This window comes from Melospiza melodia, chromosome 1 (genome assembly GCF_035770615.1).
Source record: "Melospiza melodia melodia isolate bMelMel2 chromosome 1, bMelMel2.pri, whole genome shotgun sequence".
In the NCBI taxonomy this organism is placed as follows: Eukaryota; Metazoa; Chordata; class Aves; order Passeriformes; family Passerellidae; genus Melospiza; species Melospiza melodia.
In genome coordinates, this window is record NC_086194.1 from 16049641 (window position 1) to 16073033 (window position 23393).

Genomic DNA, 23393 nt, shown 5'->3' on the forward strand with positions numbered 1-23393 from the left:
CAGAGGGAACTGAAGCCTGCAGAGATGAATAATTTGGGTGTGCTGCCTGCCTTTCCATGTACAGGGTATCTCTCTGTCCCTTGTGGGGCAAGGACACTGTGTTCAGGAGAGGAAATTTCTCTCCTTGCACTGAAAAGAACCTGTGCACCATCCCTGAGGCATAAACCAGTTGTTCTTCATGGCCCTGTGCTGAGATGCTGAAGGATGGGCCAAGCCCACCCCATGGCTCACAAATTCCCTCCTGACCTTCCCCCTGCATCACTACCTGATCAGTGTATCTAGAGTGAAGCCAAGAAGAGAAGTCACAGGATTTTGTTCACAGGACACTTTTTTAGAGCTTTTCTTCTACAGTCCTTTCCTTTTCTTCCACTCTCTGATGTATCTCCATGTGTGAGAAAAGCTTCAGACTGTCCCAGGATTATGCTGTCCATGCACAGAGCTGGCAGATGGTTCTGGTGGTGGCAGTCCAGCCTCCCTCCTCTCCCAGTGCTCCTGAGGGACATGTTTGCCACCTGCTCCCCCCAAAGTGCAGTTTCCACACATAGCACTGGTGCTAATGAGAAACATCAGGATCCCTCCTGCAGAAATTATAATTATCCCCTGCAACTGGGTGATGATTTTAGTGCCCTCCCAGTGGGAAATGTGTCACTGGAGAGCAGACCTAACAAGCAGTACAGAAAACATCAGCTGAGCCAGTGTCCTCAGGTACTAATGGGGGAGAAATGCCAGATTTCCTCTTGTATAGAGGAAGAGCTGTGTAAAACCATGGTCCAGCTTCAGAAAAGCTGGAAGCTGTCTGTGCCTTCTCCTGCCTGGCTGCTGTGGGGCTCAGCACCCACCCATGGGCACACATGGGCTCACTCCAGAGGGTTCTCTTTGCTACACCTCACCCACACTCAGTGCAAGGCACAGCAGAGAAGTGAGTGTGCCCTTGTGAGGGCATCCCTGAGGATCAGCCTGTCCAACACTGCACAAGCAGGAAAAACTTTATATATCCAGAAAATAAACAGAAAGAGTTGTTGGGCTCAAACTTGCCAATGATTGCCACTCTTACAGGAACAGAGATGTTAATGCCATACCAGTCTGGTACTCAAGGGTGAAAAAATGCAATTTTATTTCGTATGATAACATACAGAAAGCCAAAAGCAAAACAAACAGGCAAAAAGAAACATGATGGAATGCAAGAAAACCTTGTTGGGCTGTTTCCCTCAGATTTTAAACATGTGCCTATCACATGTATTTAGATACCTGCCCTGCGTATATCTCAGATATTTCCAGTGCTCACACGCTGGCAGCTCATTAGCTGGGAAGCCAGGATGTGTGGCCAGGTGTGAGCTCTGGTTTCCCAGGGCCACGTGGAGCCCAGATGCACACACACAGGGCTGGGATGGCTCCTGCCAGCCCTGCTCTCCATCTCAGAGTGGTGACAGTCAGCACCAGCCCTGCTGTCACCAAAAGGGCTCTGCTTACAGAGCCTTGGGGCTTTGGGCAGCAGAGCTGGTTGTGCCTCCTGTCTGCTTTAGCAGACAGTGTGGTACAGGGTTTTTTGCTGGTGCTAGGGCTGGCAGATGCTGGATGCAAGGTCCAAGTGTCCTCCAGGCAGGAAGGGCCACAGGAAGGTCACTGTGCAGGAGCAAAGCCCAGGTCTGGGTCTCTCTCTGGTTGAAATCTGGCTTCACTCCCAGCCAAAAGCTCCAGACACAGAGTGAGCACGTGGACCTGCAGGAAGAAAAGGAAGGGGCAGATCAGCCCAGCTGGGTTCCCCCATCTGCACCACTCGCCAGGCAGCTCAGTGGTGTCCCCTGCTCTGATGGTGTCTCTGCTCTGGTCCTGCAGAGCACCTGGCTGCCACAGTCAAGCACAGCCTTTGTGCTGTTAAAGGTGGAATTACTTCAGGATGCCTTGGTTAACAAAGGAAAACTAGCAGGAGGAGGCTTTTCCCATCTGGGAGGGAGCATGGGAGGAAGTGTGGTGGGTGACTCACACAATGCCAGCCCAACAATTGCAGGAACTTGCTGGAGGAAATGACTAAAATAGCCACGTGAGGCAGCCCTGGAGAGCAGCTTCAGATAAATAACCAGAACATGAAAGATGAACTGCACTAGGTGAGGGAAAGCAAGCAGGGAGGGGGAGAGCAGGAGGTCTCAAAGAGGATGGTGGAGGAAATGGCTGCCATCATCAGTGGCAAAGGACCCTCCGTGGTGATGGCTTGAAGGTCAGCATCAGTGCCAAGGACTGCAGAAGGACCTTGAGCTTTCACAGATTCTCTAGAACATGAATTGCAGTTCATCTTTGGTTCTTCTTGATCTGGAATGGGTGAAAATTAGATCTGCCAAAAAAAAAAAAAAAAAGCCAAGCAAAGACTTTTTTCTCCCTCTTTCACCTTTGGAAAAACATGGCCAGAGGCAAGTTTTACCAGCCTGACTGCACCAGGAGGGGAGTTTTTCCCATGTAACTGAGATGGAAGGTGCAGCCCCATCCCTGCTCTGGGCAGGAGCCCAGAGAGCCCAGCTCTGTCACTGCACGTGCCTTGGCCCCAGCCTCAGGAGCACGAGGGGCTTCCTGCAAAGTACAGAAACCTTTGCAGAGCTCGGTTAAAATGGGAACTCTAATAATCAATCTCCCTGCAAAACAAGTCAACAGAGGGATGACACCCCACCAGCCTTTGTTTTCAAAGAGTTCTCCCTGTTGGCTATTACTGAGATGAATTTATTTCTTCATCATAGATTATTATTTCCTACACAAAATATATAGTTCAATAGCTTTGATCTCTCCACAGGCAGTGCTTGAAGCTGATTCCAAGTTTTATACAGTTAAATACTACCACATGCTTCAAGAACTCAGTTCAGCCTTCTCTATAAACTAGTGTAAATCAGAGTAAGAATGTGAACTGCTTCTTGCCAAAACAGAGGGTGTGCCTCTGGCCCACACTAAATTCCTTTCTTCATCTCTGCTCTGCTCACAGTTAACCTGCAGTGCAGCAGCCTGGATTTATGTGACACCCATTACATCCCACACAGGAGCACTGCAGCCTTCGAGTGACTCTGAGAAAGGCAGACCAAAGATTAACAGTCCAAACCACCAAGTCAAGAAAGCCTTTTTGATCCTGGTTAATCCCTTCAGCATCCTGGTTACATTTGTTTGTCAAAACACATGAAATCTTGGGAAAAAAAAATAGGAAAGAGGAAGGAAATCATCTGCATGACATACAGGACAGTGATCCTCTGGAAACTCATCCAGTCCTTCTCCATTTCACTATCCACAAGGCCATTTTAAGCACAGAGGTATCATTCATCAGCATGACAGCCCAGTTCAGTTCCAGAGCATCAAACAGCCTTGTCTTTGTGGGGAAATGCATCCTTCAGCATCCTCATGGGGGGACAAAGCTGAGGGTAGCAGGATCTTGTTGCTCCTGAATGCAGCCAGCCTGATGAAAATCAGATTAAAGCAGAGCCCAGTTTGGCCTTTGAGTGCTTGAAGATTTGTTTCTGAAGGATGCATGCTAGGGCTAAAATAAATAGTGCACTTCCAGGAGGGCAAGGAGGGAGAATTAAAAATCCTGCTGAAAGGGAAACTCCTGGGTAGCCTGGGGTGACAGAAAGACATGCAAACATGGGGGCAGCCAGGGGCTTAGGCTGTGGCTTTACTGGGGATAAGAGCTTGTTCCAAAAGTTGATGCTTTCCATGGCACTTGGCTACTGCAGACAGGACAGTACCATGTTATGATATGTAGTTCAAAGCTCTGTGATTTTCCTCCATCCAAACATCCTCATAAAGCCTGGTTAGCATCAGGACCAGCACACACAGAGTGTGGCTGATGCTGAAAATCAAGTGATTTTTTGAAATCCCTCTTTTTCTTTGTTTTGGGTGAAACACTGTTGTTCTGAAATTTACAGCAGAGGAGACCACACTTTCCCAGGGCAAAGACACAAACCCTTTGGAAACAATGTCAGGAGCTTGTGTGCCCACCAAAATGTTGGTTTTCACATGAGTTTATTTTCCTCCTGCAGTGTCCAAGGGCTGTGGGGGATCAGAGCCCTGTGCTGTGGTCCCTTGGTGTTGGTGGCAGCTGTGGGGACAGGGCTCAGCGTTCAGGGCTGATCATTCACCCTGCTGCACTCACAGGGTGACCCAGTAAGATTTGCAGACATTTCTCTAGACCTGTCCCAGTTTGGGTCTGGATACCCCCATTCTGGGATTTTTGCTGTCCAGTCCTGTGCAGAGGCCTGAGCACTGGAGGAGCTTGGCCTTGCCCTGGACCAGTGACAAGGAAAGCAGCACCTCAAGAGGAGAGGAGGACATGGATTGATTAATTTGATTTCAATCTGTGCTGCTTGCACACACTGAGGGCTCTTTGCAGCTGTCTGAAAAATCCACTTGATGAGAAAATACAGAAACAATTAAGCACTTACTGCTGTTTACTTTTGCAATAGGAACAATTGATCCTTCTTCCTTCGGACTTCCACCTCTAACCCTAATTCCTTGCTCTGCACACAGCCAAGCACAGTTCAGACAGGGGGAACAGTAAGAGAGATTAAGATTCTGGACTTCAGTTAGAAACATAAATCAGCTTTGAAACAGTCACATTTTTTGGCCTAACCAAAGGAAGTCATCTGTACAAAACAGGCTATGGCCACTTTCTTTGTTGCAGCTAGAAATATGCCAACTTCCTGGCTGCTGAAAAATACTTCTTTTTGTTGTTTTTTTTTTCATGACAGTGGGATCATGTAGCTGGCAATGCTTGAAGAGAGTCTTAGATCAGGGGAAGAAAGAGGCACTACAAAGGCACTGCTGTGGCAGTGGCTGACAGCATGGCCAGGCACAGAACCCCTTGGTGATGCACAAGAAAGGAGCTGAGTGGAGGAGGATATAGCACAGGGTCCTGCTCTGTAAATGGAGCACACTGGAAGGAGCAAAAATGCCTCATGATGCCCCTGTTCCTTTGGGGCATTTATTTTCATGGCTTTATTCTGCATTTGCCTCACTGGGGATGACACCTTTCCCAACACTGTGCTACTGCTGGATTTTCTGGAGTTGGTGACTTCCAACTCATCCCTTGTTAGCTGGCAGCTGGGTCCTGGCATGTCCTGGCACAGGGACAGAGGCTCATTTCTGTAGGGGGACACAGTATGGGTAAATGAAGGTGGTATAGAATGTAATCTAATCCCCTAAAGGGCTGCAGCTGAACCAATTACTGAAGATTAGGAGCAGGCCTGATGTTAACAGGCCACACCTGTAGCCAATAAGAATGGCATTATAAAAGAGTGGATTGGTGGGGTCTGGTGTTAGATGGCTACTGCAAGGGACAGGAGGAGTCAGTGCTTAGCGGAGCTGTCTATGAGAAGAATTGAGGAGGTATGGAACTCTGGTGATATAGGACCCTTGCACTACAATGATGAAAGAGCTCTTGATATATAAGACAGCACATCTTCCCCTCAGCAGAACCTGTTCCAAGACCTGCCTGGGAGTGTCAGTGGAAGTTCCAGCATGGAGCCCTGTGCCCTGGGGCTGCACAGCTGCTGGCACAGCTAGCCCAGCATCTCACCTCACTTGCCAGCAGAAAGTTACTGTACTTCTGAGAATGGGTAAAAAAGGTAAACTATTTGCTCTGCTTGAATATGTATTAAACAGATGCATCTTTCCCCCTTTGCCTTGCTTCTTCTTAACCCAAATTATGCCACTGATTTAGTTTATGCTACAGCTCTCTAAAAGAGTTGCATTGACTCAACTGAAGTGGACAATGGGAATGACCATGATTTCTGCTGGAACAAAAAAAATTCAGCACTAAGGATCCACCTCATGCATGACAAAGACCAAGAGAGACACCAGATAAACCTTTGGGATAATTACTTTGTGGGTGAGAAGCAGTAATGTATTTTCTTTTTCCAGTGAAGTGAAGTTACAAAGCTATGATTTAAATACTTCAGGACTACAGAAATGGGAGGGGAAGTGCATCGAGATATAAAACATATGAAATGTCTCATGGCAAAGAATAGCTGAGAAATGTGCAGGAATAACAGAACTTCAGCTTCACATCTGTTCTTAAATATGTAAATCAGCTAAAACTCCACTGGACATTTTCTACTGACAAATCTGGGCAGGCTGGACTTTCTATTAAAACTATTTTCTCTCCATAACTAGCTACAGAAACTTCAAAGCAAAACGTTCTGTTCTTCACTTTGGTGTCCCACACAACACTGATGCTAGATGAGAGGTTATTGCTCTGAAATCTCTCTTCTCTGAAGAGGGAGCATCTGCAAACACAGTGGCAACACAGCTCGGTGGCTCTGAAGACAGGGAAATGCAATCTTTTTTTTCTGAAGCCTGGAATACAACCACCTTCCCACTGGCCGTGTCACTGTGGCTGCTGCCAGCTGAGGCTAAGGCTCTGTAAACAGAGCTCAGAGAGGTGGGGAGGCTGCTTTGTGCTGCCAGCACTGATGTCCCCTGCAGTGGGTACCTCAGCCAGGACAGCACTGCTCACCTTGCAGAGCACGTGCTCTCTCCAGGCAAATCTGTGCTAGCAGAAGCCTGCACAGGCACATGGGCTGTCCACAGCATCCTTCACAAACTGCTCAAACACACACAGACTCTCTGATTTCGAAGCTCTTTGTGGGCTGCTGTGTTTTTGTGGCATTTCTGAATGTTGATGATTTCCCACTGAGCCCCAGAAAAATGCTGTAGGGTTATGGGTGTGATCATGGTTTGTGCTGTATCATTAGGGAAGGCAGAACCAGGGTGATGTGGGTTCCCAGGGGGCAGTTTGGCTCTGGTGGCATTTAGAGTGTGACACAGATCTGAAGAAAGATTGTTTCATGGAGTAAACACAGCATGACCTGGTTCCTGGTGCAGTTAGGTGAGGTGTCCACTCTGACCTTCCCTCCCCTCCCCAAAGCCAATGACCAATCTTTACATCTACTTGGAGAAGTACAGATAAATATACTGATATATATCATGTCTATGGATCTACATAAATATTCTGCTGGTCTAGTGAGGTTCTTCAGGGGCAAAAGCCTCCCAGAACAGGGTTGCAAGAAGCAGCACGTACCACCATGTCCCTACCCTTCCATCTCCAATATCCACCATGGAAAAGGACAGCAGTCGTGCAAGTGTCACTGCTCATCAACATCCCAGCACTGGGGAGACACAAAGAGCACCAGAATTCACTCTAATCATCTCTGTCCATTGAGTGTGGTTGCAGAAAGTCAGATGTGATCAACCTCAGAGCATGAGCGATTGCTGCGGTGCTTCTCCTTTGTCACGTCAGAGGCAAAGCAGAGGCAGTGTGGATGCAGCCTGTTCCTCTGGAAGCAGTGCCACAGAGCAGCCTGCCTCAGCATGGTGAGCCTCCTCCAGCAGCAGGCAGCTAAGCATTTCATTGGGTTTCTACCTATCAGTGTCCTCCACAGCAGTTTCTGGTGACTCATTCAACAGGTGCTGAGCAGGGTGTGCCTTGGCAATGGATTCTGTAGAAATCACTCACTGGTCATATGCAGATTAACACAGAAGGACACCAGCTAATTAAGTTTCTGTTACATGCACAAAATGAATGCTTTATGGGATGGATCTCATTTTCTAACCAAGCCTGTGGGTAGGATTTCCCTCCCTCCAAGTTCCTGCACTAGAATGTGGAATTGAAATCTTTTCAGAAGAATCCCAAACTGGCATGGGCTTGAAGTCAGAGACCATAATTTCTGACTGTTTAGGAGTTCAGTGGGCCCATACTTGGCTTTAGACATCTGATTTATGCCAAATACAGCCTGCTCTGGGCTTGCAAACACGATCTGTTTGTGCAGGAATAAGCTGGAGATGAAGCCTGGCTCTCCTCTCTCACTGTAAACAGATCTCCCAGGGTGAGAGTGTAAGCTGCTACATTTTTTTCTCCTTTTTTTTTTTTTTTTTGTCCTGTAGCATGGGTAATGTTTTCTTTGATAGAAGATCTCAGCTAGCAGCGTCCAAAATCCAACGGTCACACCATGGTGGAAGCTCAGACGGATTGTGTCTCACTGAAAGAACTGAGAAGGGAAAAGATCTGTGTGGAGCAAAAGGCGGGTTTTGGCATCCAGAGCAGACAGGAAGATGGGGAGCAGGCTGGGCCAAGGCAGGTTGCTGGGGTGATGTGGGCACATACTCAAAGAAATGGAGCAGGGCTCATCCTTTCCACAAGTCAGCTCAGGGGCTCTGCAGATGGACAGGCAAAGGCCAGGCCAATATTTCTGAAAAGGCTGCAGTGGTGTATTAATGCAGAGAGTGCTCTTCTGCTTGAGGAGGCGAACATAAAAGACAGACAAGCACTTTGGACGAAAACCTATCATTTCAGAGTACGCCTGCTCTCTGGAAGCGTGAGGACCAGCACGCCTGACAGCAACCACCAGGAGCTCTTCCCCAAGCCTGTCCAAGGCTTGTCAGAGCACAATCAGCTCAGGCCAGGCTCACAGTGGTGGGGCAGGTGGGCTGCCATGCCCTGCTGTGCCATGCCATGCATGGGAGGGGGTCCCCAGGGAGCAGCTCCCCAGCCTGCACCCCCTCTGATGGATGCACACTGCTGCTCTCCTGCCATTAGCACAGTTTAACATCATTAATCTTTCAGGAAAATTCTGCAGTATTCTAAAGCACACCCTGGGTAGCAAGTTAAATTTGTGTGTTTAAACAGTCTTTTCACTGTGAAGATGCAGCAACAGTACCCCTTGCTGGGGGTTTGATGATGTCAGCGTTGGGGACAGGATGAGGAAAATGGAAAATCTTCACCAGAGCTCACCTCCTCTGCAAAATGAAGTTGCAATTTTCAAGCATACACCACAAGGATTTGAGCATGCAACTCTTGTGCCCCTCAGAGCAGTCAGTGTGAGTCCATGGACATGCTACACTGCTGCTGTTCTCCCATAGGTACTGAGGGAGGAGGAGGATTTAGAAATTAGGTGCTGGAGGTGAGTGGGAGGAAAAGGGAGAGAAAGAAGGTAGATACAGAGGTTATAATTACATGAAAACTGCTGTTGAGGTAATTTTTTTTTTCTGGAGAATACTGCAGAACTCAACAGGGAAAAAAACCACAACATGCTGTGAGCACTGAAGAGAATTAAGAAGAAATTGCATCCTTACTGTACAATGCTGTAATCATCCTGAGATCAGAGCAAGAAAGATTTGCTTTCAGTGGTCATGTTAGGGAACATTTAAACAAACTGGACACAGGCAGGCCCATGGGATGTACCCATGAGTGCTGAGGGGCTAGCCAATGTCACTGCAAGGTCACTCTGTCACCTTGGCAGTCAGGAGAGATACCTGAAGACTGGAAAAAAGAAAACAGTCCTCCTCTTCCAGGAGAGCTAAAAATAAGGTCTGGGAAACTGGTAAAGAAGACCAATGGTGTCATGGGCTGCATGAGACAAATCTTTGTCAGCAGGTCCCCTCCCATGACTGGGGGGCTTTGTCCAGTTCAGGGCTCACCAGTGCCAGAGGGACATGGACACACTGGAGAGAGTCCAATGAAGGATCATGAAGTTGATTACAGGACTGGAGCCATCTCTTATAGAGGGGGAAGCTGAGAGAGCTGGGACTGGTCAGGCTGAGAAGGCTCAGGGAGGATCTCACCCTTATGTATAAACATCTGAAGAAAGGATTTACAGGAGAGGGAGGCAAGTTCTTTTCAGTGATGCCCAGTGCTAGGACCAGAGGCAATGAGCAGAAGCTGAAATGCAATAAATGTATTTAAACACCAGAAAAAAATGCTCTGCTGTGAGGGTGGTCAAACACTGCAGCAGGCTGCCCAGAGAGGGGAATGGAAAACACTGCCTCCATCCTTGGGGACATTCAGCATTGACTGGACATGACCCTGGGCAATCTGTCCTAGCTGACCTGCTTTGGGCAGAATGATCTCCACTGAGCAGGAGTTGGGCAAGAGGATCTCCAGAGGTCCCCACCAGTCTTATCCAGCCTTATCAGTCTGTGATTCCCATGTTACCTGGCTTCAATTTGTCATGATTTTTATATCTTCATTCAGTGATTGATAGAATGACTGTTTTAGTGAATTACAGTTTTTTTGTTGGTAAGAAGCATGTGATAAACCAGACTTTGTCAGCTCTCAGCTCAAACAGAAAAATCTACAGCTCTTCCCAGAGATTGAACACTGCAGCTACTACATGTAAACAGCAAGTCTGGAAAGAATTACCCTGGAATAATTAGACATTTGTAGGAAAATGTCACAGAACAAATAGGAACATTATTCTTACATGTTCATTCTGACAGGTTCATGCTTACAGGACTGTGAACAAACAAACATTCTGACTGGTTCATGCTTACAGGACTGTGAAGAACCTTCTGGGGAGACTATTTTTCAAATTCAGTTTCCTTACCAAAAAGATTCAATTAAAGCAAATCCAGGACATGGAGAAATCCATGGAGGGATGGGAAAGATTTCCCAGTTCACCTGGGGTGTCAGCAAAGCCCTTTCCAGTCAATGGCCTCATGCTACACCCTCAGGAGAGCAGTCCAAGCAGGTTGGGTCAGAGCTTGCAAGGAGTGCTTTGGTGTCTCTGAGGTGTGATCCTGCAGAAGCAGCTATTTCATGCTAAAAATATGTATTTTTAGCACAGCAGCTTGCAGCCTCATGCTGAGAGGAAGAAGCTGAGCCAAGGGAGGGAGGGCTGATGCTGCAAGGTCTGTGGCAGGCAGAACAGATGCATAATTTCATGCTGAAAGAAATCACCTCCTTATACAAGCTGCCTCCTTTATCCCTCCCACCACTCTTGGTGGCATTTTTCTTTCTAGAAAGTGAGCCTACCACATAGGAAAAGCAGTTTATCTTCTCCTTTTAGGAGATGTTTTTGCTGGCAGAGCCAGAGCTCTTCTTTGCTTTCCATAGTTTCCCAAGCACTTGTGGTGGAACATTTCTAAACAGCCTCGAGTGGAGCCCATCAGCCCAGTGATTGTGGGCTGGGAGCAGATCCCTGCTGGGGAGAAGAGCTCAGCCTTGCCAGCCCTGGCAGCTCTGCTGGTGCAGGGCCATGTGCCCCAGGAGCAGGACAAGCCTGTGGTGCCACGTGGAGCTCCAGGAGAGCCATGGGGAGGCTTGGCTGTGCTGCAGCTGAGCAGTAAATGTTTTCTGACAAGGAACAGCAGTTGTGAAGTTTGGTCTTCTGTGCTGCACTGGAGTCATCCAAAGTTATGATCTGCAGCTCCACCCCACCCACTGAGCTGCTGCTCCTGGGAGCAGACCACCCAAACTCTCAGTGCTTTACAGGCTCCTGCAAGGCCATGTCCAGGCTGTCCCTACACACTGGGGGATGGAGAGATTTCCAACAGACCCTTTGCCATCACCCAGGACTGGTTATGTTTAAACTCCATGCAGATAAAAAGTTTTTTCTTTTAATGCTGGGGATAAACTCAAAATCTAAACAGGAGAGGGTGTTTTGCTGCCTTCTGACTGTCAGGACCTGCCCTTTTCCCAGTTGTTGAATGTACAGAAGAGAGACAACATTTTTCCAGAATGTGGAGTTAGCACCAGACTGTATAAATGGTGCAGCTGTCCAGCACTGACCAAGCTGGCAGGTGACAAAGTACAGAGAGCAGGAATTGTTTATCTCAATAAAGAGCCTACCCAGGGCTTTTCCCAGCACAAGGGAGAGAGGAAAGTAAATTTCAGAGAGAGGTGAGAGCAGGCCAGAAGAGGAGGGATGGCACATGGCCCAGGCCCTGCCTGGTGTGATTTTAACATGATGAAAAGTGTGAATCAAAAGGCAGAGAAGCACAAGAGGTCACAAGGCAGCACTGCAGGGGAACTGCAGAGGGCTCACAGTGGGATGCTCTGTCCCCAGCTGCAGGGGAAGCCATGGATGCACATCACCCTTTGGTGTGTCCCTACCTCCCTGCCAGGCTCCCAGAAAGTGAGAGGCGAGTTTGCAGGGTGCTGGGGCTTGCAGTGGCGCTGCCAGCTGAGGCTGGGTGACAGAGGGTGATGGGGACAGCCAGCTGCTGCTGTGGGCACTCACTGGGGCACACATCACACAGGGCACCTGCGCAGCAGCTGCTCGTGAGGGCACAGCACCTGTGCCTGCCATGGGGCAGAGCAGCTGCAGCACAGGGAGAGAGCAAACCCTGAGGATCCCAGAGATCTCCACCCAGGGGAGAATGGGGCTCCAGCTTGTAATGCACTGGTGTTTCAGATGGGTGATGGGCAAAAGGCTGTGGTTATCCAGCGTGAAGATAATTGCTTACAAATATTAAGCTTCATATTTATACACAAACTGTCCCAAGATTCACATATCAAAAAGCATCTCTCTGAAAGGTAGGGCGGGTTTTCTTGTGGACTTTACCACTCAAGAAGCAACCATTTTCCATGACAGAAAAACTTCTCCTGTTTTGAATTGGATGATGGGACAGTTAACTCACTGGCACCTGTTTTGTAATCCAGGTGCTTGTAGCAAGCTGGGTCTCACCCAAATTTGGTCCATCAGCAGTGCCTGCTCTCAGGCTTGGTGCAGCTCAGAGCCACCCAGTGCTGACAGCAGCCATCTGCCTGCCTTTGCCCTCTGGTTGTAAAATACAAGTGGAAGTTCTTCAAGCTGTGTAAATACCTTAAAAGGGAGAAAACAGAATTAACACAGTTTTCATGCCATATAGAAAAAGTCTTCTCCCTCCAGTCTTATATCAAGAGAAAACATGGTGTGCATTGTATCTCTGACAGAGGTGAGCAGCATGCAAACACTCCCATGGACTCTGCAGATGAGATAGGCAAAGGAGGGAATTGGGCCCGTTCCATATTAACAGATTTATTAACTTCCCTCAGCTGGAATTTCCATTTCCAGGAAGAAATAGAGCACTTTGCCCAAGGTTTCAGGATTGGAGCAAAACCCAGGTGTGAAGGGTTGGAGGTGATTTTCACTGCCAACAGAAGGCAGAGGAGTCATCACCCCCATCCCTAGGGACATCAGATGATCTGGGGAATGCAGCTTCCCAGGGAATCCCCGAGAAGGGGCAGTGGGGGAGGATGCTGGGAAGGTCTCTGTGAACCGCACATGCACCTTAAAACCTCCCTGATTAGAGCTGCAGCTCGTTCAAGCATCGAAGCATCATTATTCCCAGCTCCTAAACCATGTTGGACGAGGATAGAGCGTCTCATCTCCCCTCTCCTGCAGCTGGAGAAGCAGAAGCTGCTCGGTCCGTGCCGCTGCCCAAGGGCTCTGGGCTTTCCCGATGCTCGCAGCCTGGAGCGCAGCCTGGAGCCGCTCTGTGCGTCGCGGAGCTGTGCGGGCACGGGCACAGCGCTGCTGCTGGGGCGGCTGCCGCAGGAACACAGCCCACGCCAGCCCGTTCTGATCAAACACCGAGAGAGCGTGAGTTATCAGAAACTGGCCTGGCGTTTACTCCCGGCAGGCTGCCGGAGCTCACTAAAGCAGAAGAAAACCAAGTTTGTCGCTTGTTGTGTTTATCAGGGATGCGGAGGAGCAGGGATGTGGCTGTGTCCCGACGCTCTCGGGGCCGCTCTTGCAGGGGCAGAGGGAGGGCGCTCATGGGAGGCAGCCGCGGCTGAAAGGTGTGCGAAACTCATCTAAAAGGTGTGCTAAATTCAGCTGAAAGTGTGCCAAACTCATCTAAAAGGTGTGCTAAATTCAGCTGAAAGTGTGCGAAGCTCAGGTGGAAGGTACCGAGCTCAGCCAAAAGGTATGTGAAACTCAGCTGGAAGGTGTGCGAAATTCAGCTGAAAGATGTGCAAAACTCAGGTAAAAGTGTGCAAAACTCAGCTGAAAGGTGTGCAAAACTCAGCTAAAAGTGTGCGAAACTCAGCTGAAGGGCTGTGCAAAGCTGCTGCCTGGGATCAGCCACAGCCAGAAGTGGCTCATGAAGGTGCAGCACAAGTTTCTCTCCAGAGGCACGGGGAAAAGTCTCCTGTGTTTTTTTGTGTTAGCCTGAGCCACCAGAGAACGTGTGCATTTTGCTGCTGACAGGTTTCACTCGAGGATGAAGTGATATACCCCCAATCACACTCTGATAGAGCTAGAATTGCATGGTGTTAAACCACAGCAGATTTTTTTTTACTGATTATGGGATTACTCTACCTCCACTGATTAACTATGCCAAAAAAAAAATCTTGTATGTAGATGTGTATAAAATGCCTCATAAATGAGAGGGAGGAACAAGAAAACTTTCACGAGCAACTGAGAAATCCAGATTTGAACAATGTTGGGATTTTGAGCATCTTCTCAGCAGCACCTTTCCTGCCAAAGGAGAAAATCAAGGGAGACTCCATTTCTCTTATTTTTATAGGAATCAGACCAAACCTAGCACTTCTTAAAAACAGCTTTATTTAGATTAGTGTATTAAATAAATGCATATAAAAAGAACCTAATAAAACAGCAATTATTACACCATTCAAAACTAAGTACAATCTTTATGCCTGACAGTCAAAACGTGTGTAATAAAGATTTAGCAAAAGATTTTTTTTTATCCTATTGTGCTACTTCTTACTCTGGTTTTAGAGATGTTTATATGGAAAGATTAGAGTGTAGCACATGATCTATACTCCTATTTTTTTTACTTATTTCAGCCACAAACAGAAATGGCAGTGCTAAAGATGGCTATAATAACTTATTTAATTAAAAATTATCACCATTATTTAAACATTTGAAATAGCCATCCTCTGCTTTTATCACAGCAACAACGGAGCTATTTGTTGGATCAGTTGGATCAAGTTTCCAGACAACTTCCTGTTCTTCCAGATATACACTGGCTCATTTACAGGAACAGAGACCAAACTGGAACAGACAACTGGCTCACCAGACCTGCTGGCCACTCATCACAGCGTGATGCTTCAGCAGAGGACATGCTCCCTTTCCTCTTCACTGCATAAACTAGTCTGTAATTGAATTTTTTTGGTGAATTTTCAAAGTTGCTGAAAAGATTTGGGACTCAGCACTGGAGCCCTTTGACAACTGAAGTTCATTTACATACAGATGCTTCTCTGTGTCAGAATGTGGTGCTCTGGTCTGTGTTGGCATGCATTTCACATTAGAGTGCAGCAACAGAAATCAAGATCCCCTCCCATAATTACTCTTTATGTCTTTCTTTATGATCAAGAACAGTCAAGATTCTCGGCCAGGGACTGCTGTGGAAAGACATGAAGCTACAGAAACTTCCACAAACACTGTCTAGGGCTTTAGCCCTCCTAGAAGGGAAATCTCACCTCTGGGCAGGTATGCAGAACTTCCCTGTTATGTTGTTTTTTGGGTTGTTTTTTATTTTGAAATAAGCCTCACCTTTTGATGAGGCTGAAATAAAAATATCAGTTACCACCCACTTCCCTTCTGAACTGTGTTGCAAACTCAAATTGTTGCTCATATTGTTATTTCAAACTTATTATCACCTGACTGGGTGTCCTTCCTGTATGAGACAGATTTTCATAAGATAACCAACAGAACCCCAGGGAAAGTAATTGTTATAAATGCTTAGGACTGATAGAGGGAGGAGGACAGTTTCATAAAAGTCTGCATTGTGCTAATAAACATGCCAAGACAAAGTATGATCACAGACATTATGTCCAAGCATTAGGATTTATTTCCTTCTTTCAAAAAGAAAAAAATAGTACATGGTCTGATCTCTGGTCTTGCAACACTACCTCCAACTGCTTAAAATATCTATTCAGCTCTTAAGACATGTGACAAAGAAAGAATATTTTTCCTTGAATGTGTGTGGTGAAGAACCTAAAGAAAGGTATGGTTTTGGCTGTAATGTTTGTCAAACATATATTTGAGCAATGATGTAAGGTATTTCACATTTCTCCCACTGGTATGAGAAGAAACTGACAGTTAATTTAAAGGAGATTAATCATTTGGGGAAGAGTTGTTCTCCCCAAAATAGGAAGGTGCCTCAGCTTCTCCTAGCTGAGAGCGGAATTAGCAGCAATGCTGCTGGTTATGGAGGTGATGAACACCGAGCATCAGAGGGACAAACCTGAAAGTGAGAACATGAGGTGTTTGCCAGGGCACAGACCTGGTCCAAAGAGTTCATGGCACCATCCAAACATTCCAAACAAAGCAGTCCCAGGCCCTCCATTGGAGCACTCACCTAGGGAAAGAGGGAAAAGCTTTGTTCTTCAATAACCAGAGGCTTTTCTGGAAGGAACAGACATCAGGGGAGAGCTGGTAGGCTCCCATAAAAAGGCATGTCATTGTCCTGCATGATGTGCAGTGGGGTGTGCAGCAAAATGTTTTAATGTGTTACAAAAAATTACGTTCCCAAAGCCATTTTTGACTGAACAAGCAAAACTCAAACTGACTGCTGAACAAGTTTCTGAAGCACAGACATTAAAAGGCACAAGGCTGAAAGAAAAGTCCTGAGCTAACCAAGTTAACTCTCAATTTCCTCTGATTTTTAGGTACATCATGTACATGTGCATTAGCTACTGCAAGGAACTCATACTGGAACAGCAAGACTGAGTATTTCTAAAGGCTTTCTCCTTGGCACAGAGACAGAATTTAATTGCAGAGCTTGGGTAAAGAGTAAATGAGCTGTTTAATGGGAAAAATTAAACCTCCTCATACATAGACAATGTCCAGCTCTGCTAGCTAGACAGCAAGTATTTGACAGCAAACTGTTCATAGATTACTTCCATCAGCAGAACAATTTAAGTTATATCAGAATAGGATTTTGCTGTCATGCTTCCCATTCCCAGACATCTTTGTAAAGTCTGCAAACAGAGATGCCAACATATCCCATTCTGACCTACATAACAAACAATTGGACTTGTGTTCCTGCTGTGTTATCACCAAAATGAATCATTGTCATGTCTCCTCAAAGGCCTGGCAAGATGGAGACTTTTCTGCTGGGAAGTGTCAGCTGAACCCTGCACCTACTGCTCTCATGACACCAACTGCATACTTTGTGTTTATCACAGAAAAGAAAAACATCCAGCAGAAAAAGGCTCAGCTTTAAATTTTACTCTTTGCCAGGAAAAACATGGGAACAAGTGAAGCACAGCTCTGAAAGCTCTAGCTTAATAAACTCCAAGGACAACAAAAACAACAAAAAAAATTTCATCAGTCTTTTTTGAAAAACAGAATAAAGATGCTAGATAAAAACACACACAAGCCCATACATTGCACAAGTCTGAGGAACAGAAATGACCATGCTTTAGCATCATTGTTCACTATTTCTGCATCTGAGAAAATATTTAGGGGCATGTCCTGCTGTTACTAGACTCAGGAGGGAAACAGTCTTGCTAGGAATGGGCTATGAAGATGGGAAACCATTCTTTGCATTCTCAGGCTTCAGAAGTCCCTAGGTCAGCTTGGCAATTAAAGGTTGCTATTGGCTTGGGAAGATTAACCCCAGGGGAAGTTGTCCCTACCAGGAGTGAGTAGCTGGCAGTTTTTAATATTTATGGTCTTCTGCTGCAATGGTGGTGGGATCTAAAAAAGTGTAGGAGATTTGGGCTAGGTGTCTTTGAATCAAGCCTGCATTAATCTATGTGATCTGAAGCTTCTCTCTTACCAGCATTTGGAGCATAAAATTCTATCACTTATGCCTAACTGCCACATACTTGTAACCCTATACATGTGGGATAAAATTAAATCAAGACAAACAGAGATGCCTGTATTCTCTCTTCATAAATTATAAGGATAAAAAGCAAGTTTTTTGCCAGGACAGGGTTCAGGAACTTTGGATATCTAGCTAGAAAAAAAATTCTCTTCCCATTAAGAGATATCTCACAGAGTTTGTCAGATATCCAAAGTGTTATTTCTGCTCTCTTCATTAGAAACTGTGTTTTGTAAGTGATAGAGATATACACTTCACACACCACCATTTAATTAAACAAATTATTAATCATAAAGTGATTCTGGAAGGCAAGAAGTGCTCCATCTCCAACCATGACTTGACAGCATTTGGTTTGACAATTTTTCTGTTTGGAAAATCCCCAAAGTTAAAAATGTTTGTTGGGTGAATTCAAGCTGGCTGACACTGAGATTGGCTTTTTCAGGGGTTTGTTTTCTTACTTCTTTGGTGAGCTCTGTAGACTGGGGCATTTGGAGACCAACCTTTCAAAACCATTGCTCTTTGAAATGCATCCTCATTTCAGTAATCTCTGCCTGCATCTGAGAAAGGAAAGCACCACATATGTTATTCTTTATCTTATCAAAGATTTCAACAGCACAATGGAACAGTAACTTACTGAAAAAATACAGAGGACATGTTTTTCTTTATTAGTTATCTCACAGAAGAAATATAAAATTAATTGCTGCAACACAGTTCAAAGATTGAAAATACTGTCTTCATTAAAAAGAAGGACTAAAATCATAACAGCCTAATTGTAATGGGCAGAAGTGCTAAAGTGTGTTGCTAACTGTAAGCATTTGCATTCTTAGGACAACTGAAAATGATATTATTCCAGATTCATAAGCCAACTGCAATGCAAACCCTCTTAAACATGGGGGTTTGAGCAGAACTGTAATCACCAAGGTCTTTAATGTCTCAACAAAACAGATCATGGTCATTTCAAATGAGGCCTTACTTTGCAAGCTCAGACATCAAGCAATTACAGCAAACCCTCTTTTCATTGGTGTCCAGAGATAATTTTCAAAAGGAAGAGTTATGAATCCCCTAAAGATTCACAGAAGAATTCTATGTTTTAATTTTGGAATAAAAAAATCTCTGAATCTTATTTCAGTTTGTAGTTGATAATGCTTCATTTTATCTACTGCAGTGGCTAAGTACTTAGCCTCCCATGTATTAGATACTATAGTTTCCATTCAGTATGCTCTCTGAAATCCCATCCCTCTGTACAAGTAGTGCACCACTGGGCTACAGAAAATTAAGGCAGGAAAACTGGCTAAAGAGACAAGGCAGTGATATTTGTTATTGTCAGACTGTTACATGTGTTATTGTCCCCTGTGCCATTACTTTTGATAATGAATCAAATCTAAGTACCATTTATCTGATTGTCTGAACAAAGCCTCTATGTATTCACCCAGTTCTCTCCTCCTGAAAATCTCTAGAAATCACTCCTAGAGAAGGACTTTAGAAAACCAAATTTCAGATAGAAATATTCAGAAAGAATGTAAGTACTACAGCTCTTTATCCCAACAATGCAACTTCTAACATGTTTACTTTTTTTTCTGCAGGAAAGCAATGTCTTTCCTCTGTCCAATGTGAGAAAAGGAAATACAGAATTATTGAAATTATTCCATCTCATGGAGTCAGCACCACAATTAAGAGGCTATGCCTTAGTAATTTCTGGGGCTTTTACCTCCCCTGTTGGGCTGTGAGCATAATACCTACAAGACATATTCTGGGAGTTGTTCCATACAAAATTCCTGTACAGGGCTGCACTGTTTACATTGAATACAAATCTGTGTGCGCAAGAAAGCTCAGCCTGGGAACAAAAACCTATCTCTGAAGTCATTCTGTGAAACAAATTGAATATGGTTTTCCCTGTAACAAGGGAAAACAGAACGAATCCTGAAGGGTAGAGCGCCTCCCTGCAAAAATTTGCTGAGATCTTCTGCTTTCTAATATAACAGACTGTGTTAAACAAGTCTCTTTACTGAGGAGATTTCCCAGAAACACATATTCTATAAAGGTGAGACCCATCGAGTCCAGCTAATTGATCCCTCTACGTGCCATGGGAAATGCAGAATGGAGATTCAGTCTACACAGGAAATAAAGCAGTAAAAAAATTACATTGCAATGTGAGAGCCACCTTTTGAAAACTACTTGTTTCTTGAATACAGCTGTATTCACCATTGCTTCACAAAATACTAGGGGAAGTGGAATACTATTTTTTACAGGTCAGATACAATGAAAAGACAATGGAAAGTGTGAAAAGAAGCAGGGAGGTCCTGCAAAAGAAAGCAAACCAATCCTCTGCTTAAATAAAGTATGAGAAACAGGTCTGCAAAAGCAGTGGATCAAGACTTTCAACTAAGAGGATTTATGGAGAAGGAGATTTTATCTCCAGGCACAGGTTAGCCTCAAATAAATCCTAACCCTTGTTTTAAACAAACTGACCCCAAGTTACCCATGATGTCTAGAAGAATTTAGTACAATTTAAAAGAGAACCTTGGTGGTAATTTTATGATAAGCAAGGGAAAGCATTTGGAAGAGAACTTTCCAGTGAACAACATGACTTTATTTTGAAAAGCTTCCTCACTGTTGATTCATCATATCTCCAAAGCAGCCCAGGCTGGAAATCTTAAACCTTCTTCAGCTGAATGTGGCACGGGCCTTTCACTAGTCTGTTTGCAAAATTATTTAAATGGAGGTTCTTTGTCTACCTTTTCTTTCTCCAAAGGTACAAAATTTTGTTAAGCAAAAATATAGCTTGTACCTCTGGAGAGTGTAAAAAATTGAACTTGCAGATTTGTTTCTATGAGAGAAGACTTTCTGTTCTAAGAACACAATTCCTCAATGACCAGCACAAGCATGGAGCAGAGTGAGGTTGTGGCTGAGAGCCTGACTGCTCTAGACCTGGAAGTGACACAGCACCACAGATGTGTCAGATCCACATGGGACAAGCTCTGCTGGCCAGCAGCATCCTGTACCACACTACTGCACTTGTGGAAGCAACAAACTCCCAGAGACACAGCACTGTGCCCTAAGGTGATTCTGCACCTGCATCATCATTTCTGCATGGCATTGTATTTTCTGGGTTTTTCTGCCAGTGCAGTACACCAGTCTGCTACTCAAGGCCTCTTACTTTCCTGCAAAGCCTTTTAAGAAATAAGTTTTCATCAGGATTTAGTGTCATGAGGACTCTGTAAGCTGGATATGCACAATGGCCATATCAAAGCAATCAGAACAATGAAGAGGACAACCATAACCCCCAGTTATGGCATGTTTGTAGACATGGACTGAGAGAAAAGGATACAGGGTGACAAGAACAAAAGGGACCTCGAGAATAATAAAATATCATGAACAGGTATCCACCTAAAATGCTCAGAAAGAAATGTGTGGCAGCCTGGGGAACAAGCAGGAGGAGCTAGAGCTCCTTGTGGTGTTACTACTACTTGTGCTGTGGGAATAACTGCTATGGTAGGAGGGCTTGCATGTGATGGATGGATACAAGTTCCTCTGGGAAGACAAAGAAGGGAAGACTTGGGGCTTTCTATGTCAAGGAGAAGCTTGAACACTTGTAGTAGAAAGCATCTGAATTGAGAGCATGTTCCAGGATCAGAAAAAAAGCCACTAAGAGTGACAATGATGGGCAGCATATTTCAGCCCAGCCCACCACAGTGATGCAGACAGTCAAGCACTAGAACAGGCTGCACAGTCTCCAGCCTTGGAGATTTTAAAGGTCTGACTAGATGAAAAGTCCCGGTCTGATCTCAGCTGATACCACTTAAGAAGGCAACTGGACTAGGTTCAGGGTTCTCTCCCAACCTGAAATATACCATGATTCCAAGTCTAAAGAACAGAACCTGAGACAGGAAATGTAGCAGTAAGTCTGTTTTGTGTCTGTGTCTTCACAAGCATGGCACTAGGATGCTCAACCAGGAATGAACTGCAGGCCAAGGCTGCAGATTCTCTGGAAGTTATAGAGGAATAAGGAAGAGAGGCAATTGCAGCCGAACCTATTCCTGCACCACTTGTGAGCATCAACATCTAGGGAAATAAAAATAAAAATCCCTGGCAACAAACGTTAACTTTGAAGTTAATATCCCAAAGCATATTTTGTCAGGACAAGGAACTTCCGAATGTTTTCAGTTTCCCTTACCATTTGGACTTGCACTAAAAAGTATTTCCAGTGAAGGAAAGGGGCAGAGGGGGCAAAACTGTCTTTAATTCACTGGTGTTCCTTACCTGTGACCTCCCAAACAGCCCCACCATACAATACAGCAGATCAGCACCAGTTTGAGAAGTAACTAAAACTTACTGCCTTGCTCTTGCAGAGACATTGTTTAGATGTTTCTGGAGCACAGGAATGAGCTCTCAAATCTAGATAATAATCACAGTCCTTCTTGACATAAATCCAGCTCTTGTTTTCAGTAACAGATCCATATTGATGGTTTCTAAATATCTTACTGCTGCCCTCAGGAAATGATAATGATACCATCTCTCTTGATCTCATAAATACACCCCCTCAAGTCTTGGTTCTCTTCCCACAGTGGCTTCCGTTTCACTCAGCTCTTCCCCAGATATAACTCCTACTTTAGGGAAGCTCATGGTCAGCCCTCCACCTCCAGCTACAGCCTCTTCTAGGAAAGCTGCCTGCTGGGCTTATTTACCTCAGCAATGAGGCTGATCCTCACAGCCTCCAGGCTTCAGCTCCCGGCTCACCAGCTCCCTCACCTAGCAGATATCTGAAAAAATAACCTGTGCATTCCACTGATACAACTCTGCTTTTGGCTTCTTTCTCATCTTTTCAGAAATTGGCCTGCAGCCATGACAAGGGTTCAGAACTATTCCCAAAAGGGACAGGCAGTCTAAACAGAAAAGTGATGCTGAAAGGCGCTGCATGCACAGTAACCATGGTCTGCCCTGCCTTTTAAGGAACACTGAGCAGCTTGAACATCTATAACCATTTACAAATGAAGCCTGTGTTTCAGCATGGCTCAACCACATAACCAAAATACAAAATTCACTGTTATTTGTCTACAAGTGTCCTGTATCTATGTGTCAAAATTCCTATAAAATCTTTCCTACCTGTGTCAATGGATCCCTGTGATTATAATGCAATTAGGTACACACTGCCACAGTTCTGCTGCATGCTTCTGTCCTTGGTAACCAATATTCTTATTATTACACCACTACCCATTTGGTTAATCTAAAAAAAAGAGAATTCCAAAGTACTCAAGTACTGCCCTAATCTTCAAAAAGCTACATAGTCTGTTCCTGGGTAAACTGCAGACAATGAACCTCTAGGGTCTGTAAAGATTAAGGGAGCAGCAGGCTCCTTACAGAATCTGTGTCAAGCTTGCTATCAAAGCTTTTTTGCATCAATAGCAAGTTACAATAAACTTCATACTAGCCTCCAAAATGAAGTTCTAATACCAGGATTTAGGTAGAAAACCAAGTTTCAAAATCAAGGCTCAATCTTGAAGAAGTTAATATGAGAATTAATTTCAGCAACCAAGGTAATGACTATGTGAATCATTATTTAAGAAAACATTTATGAATCAGAAATGGACCCATATAAGTATTATTTTAAACTCTGAATAAACTATTATGGAAGTAAACTATTGACTTGAAGGTCTAACCTTTCAGTTTGTCAACTGGTAGAAGACACTTTTCATTGCTCAGTTTTTACAAGTACTTGGAAGTATGCATTATTATTGCCTATAGTATTTCCAATGAATAATGTATCAGAGAAAAGAGAAAACACACTTATAAATTGTTCAGATCACACCATTAGAAAAAAGTCTACACAAAACCATATCCCAGTGCAACATTAAAGAGTCTAAAAGTGC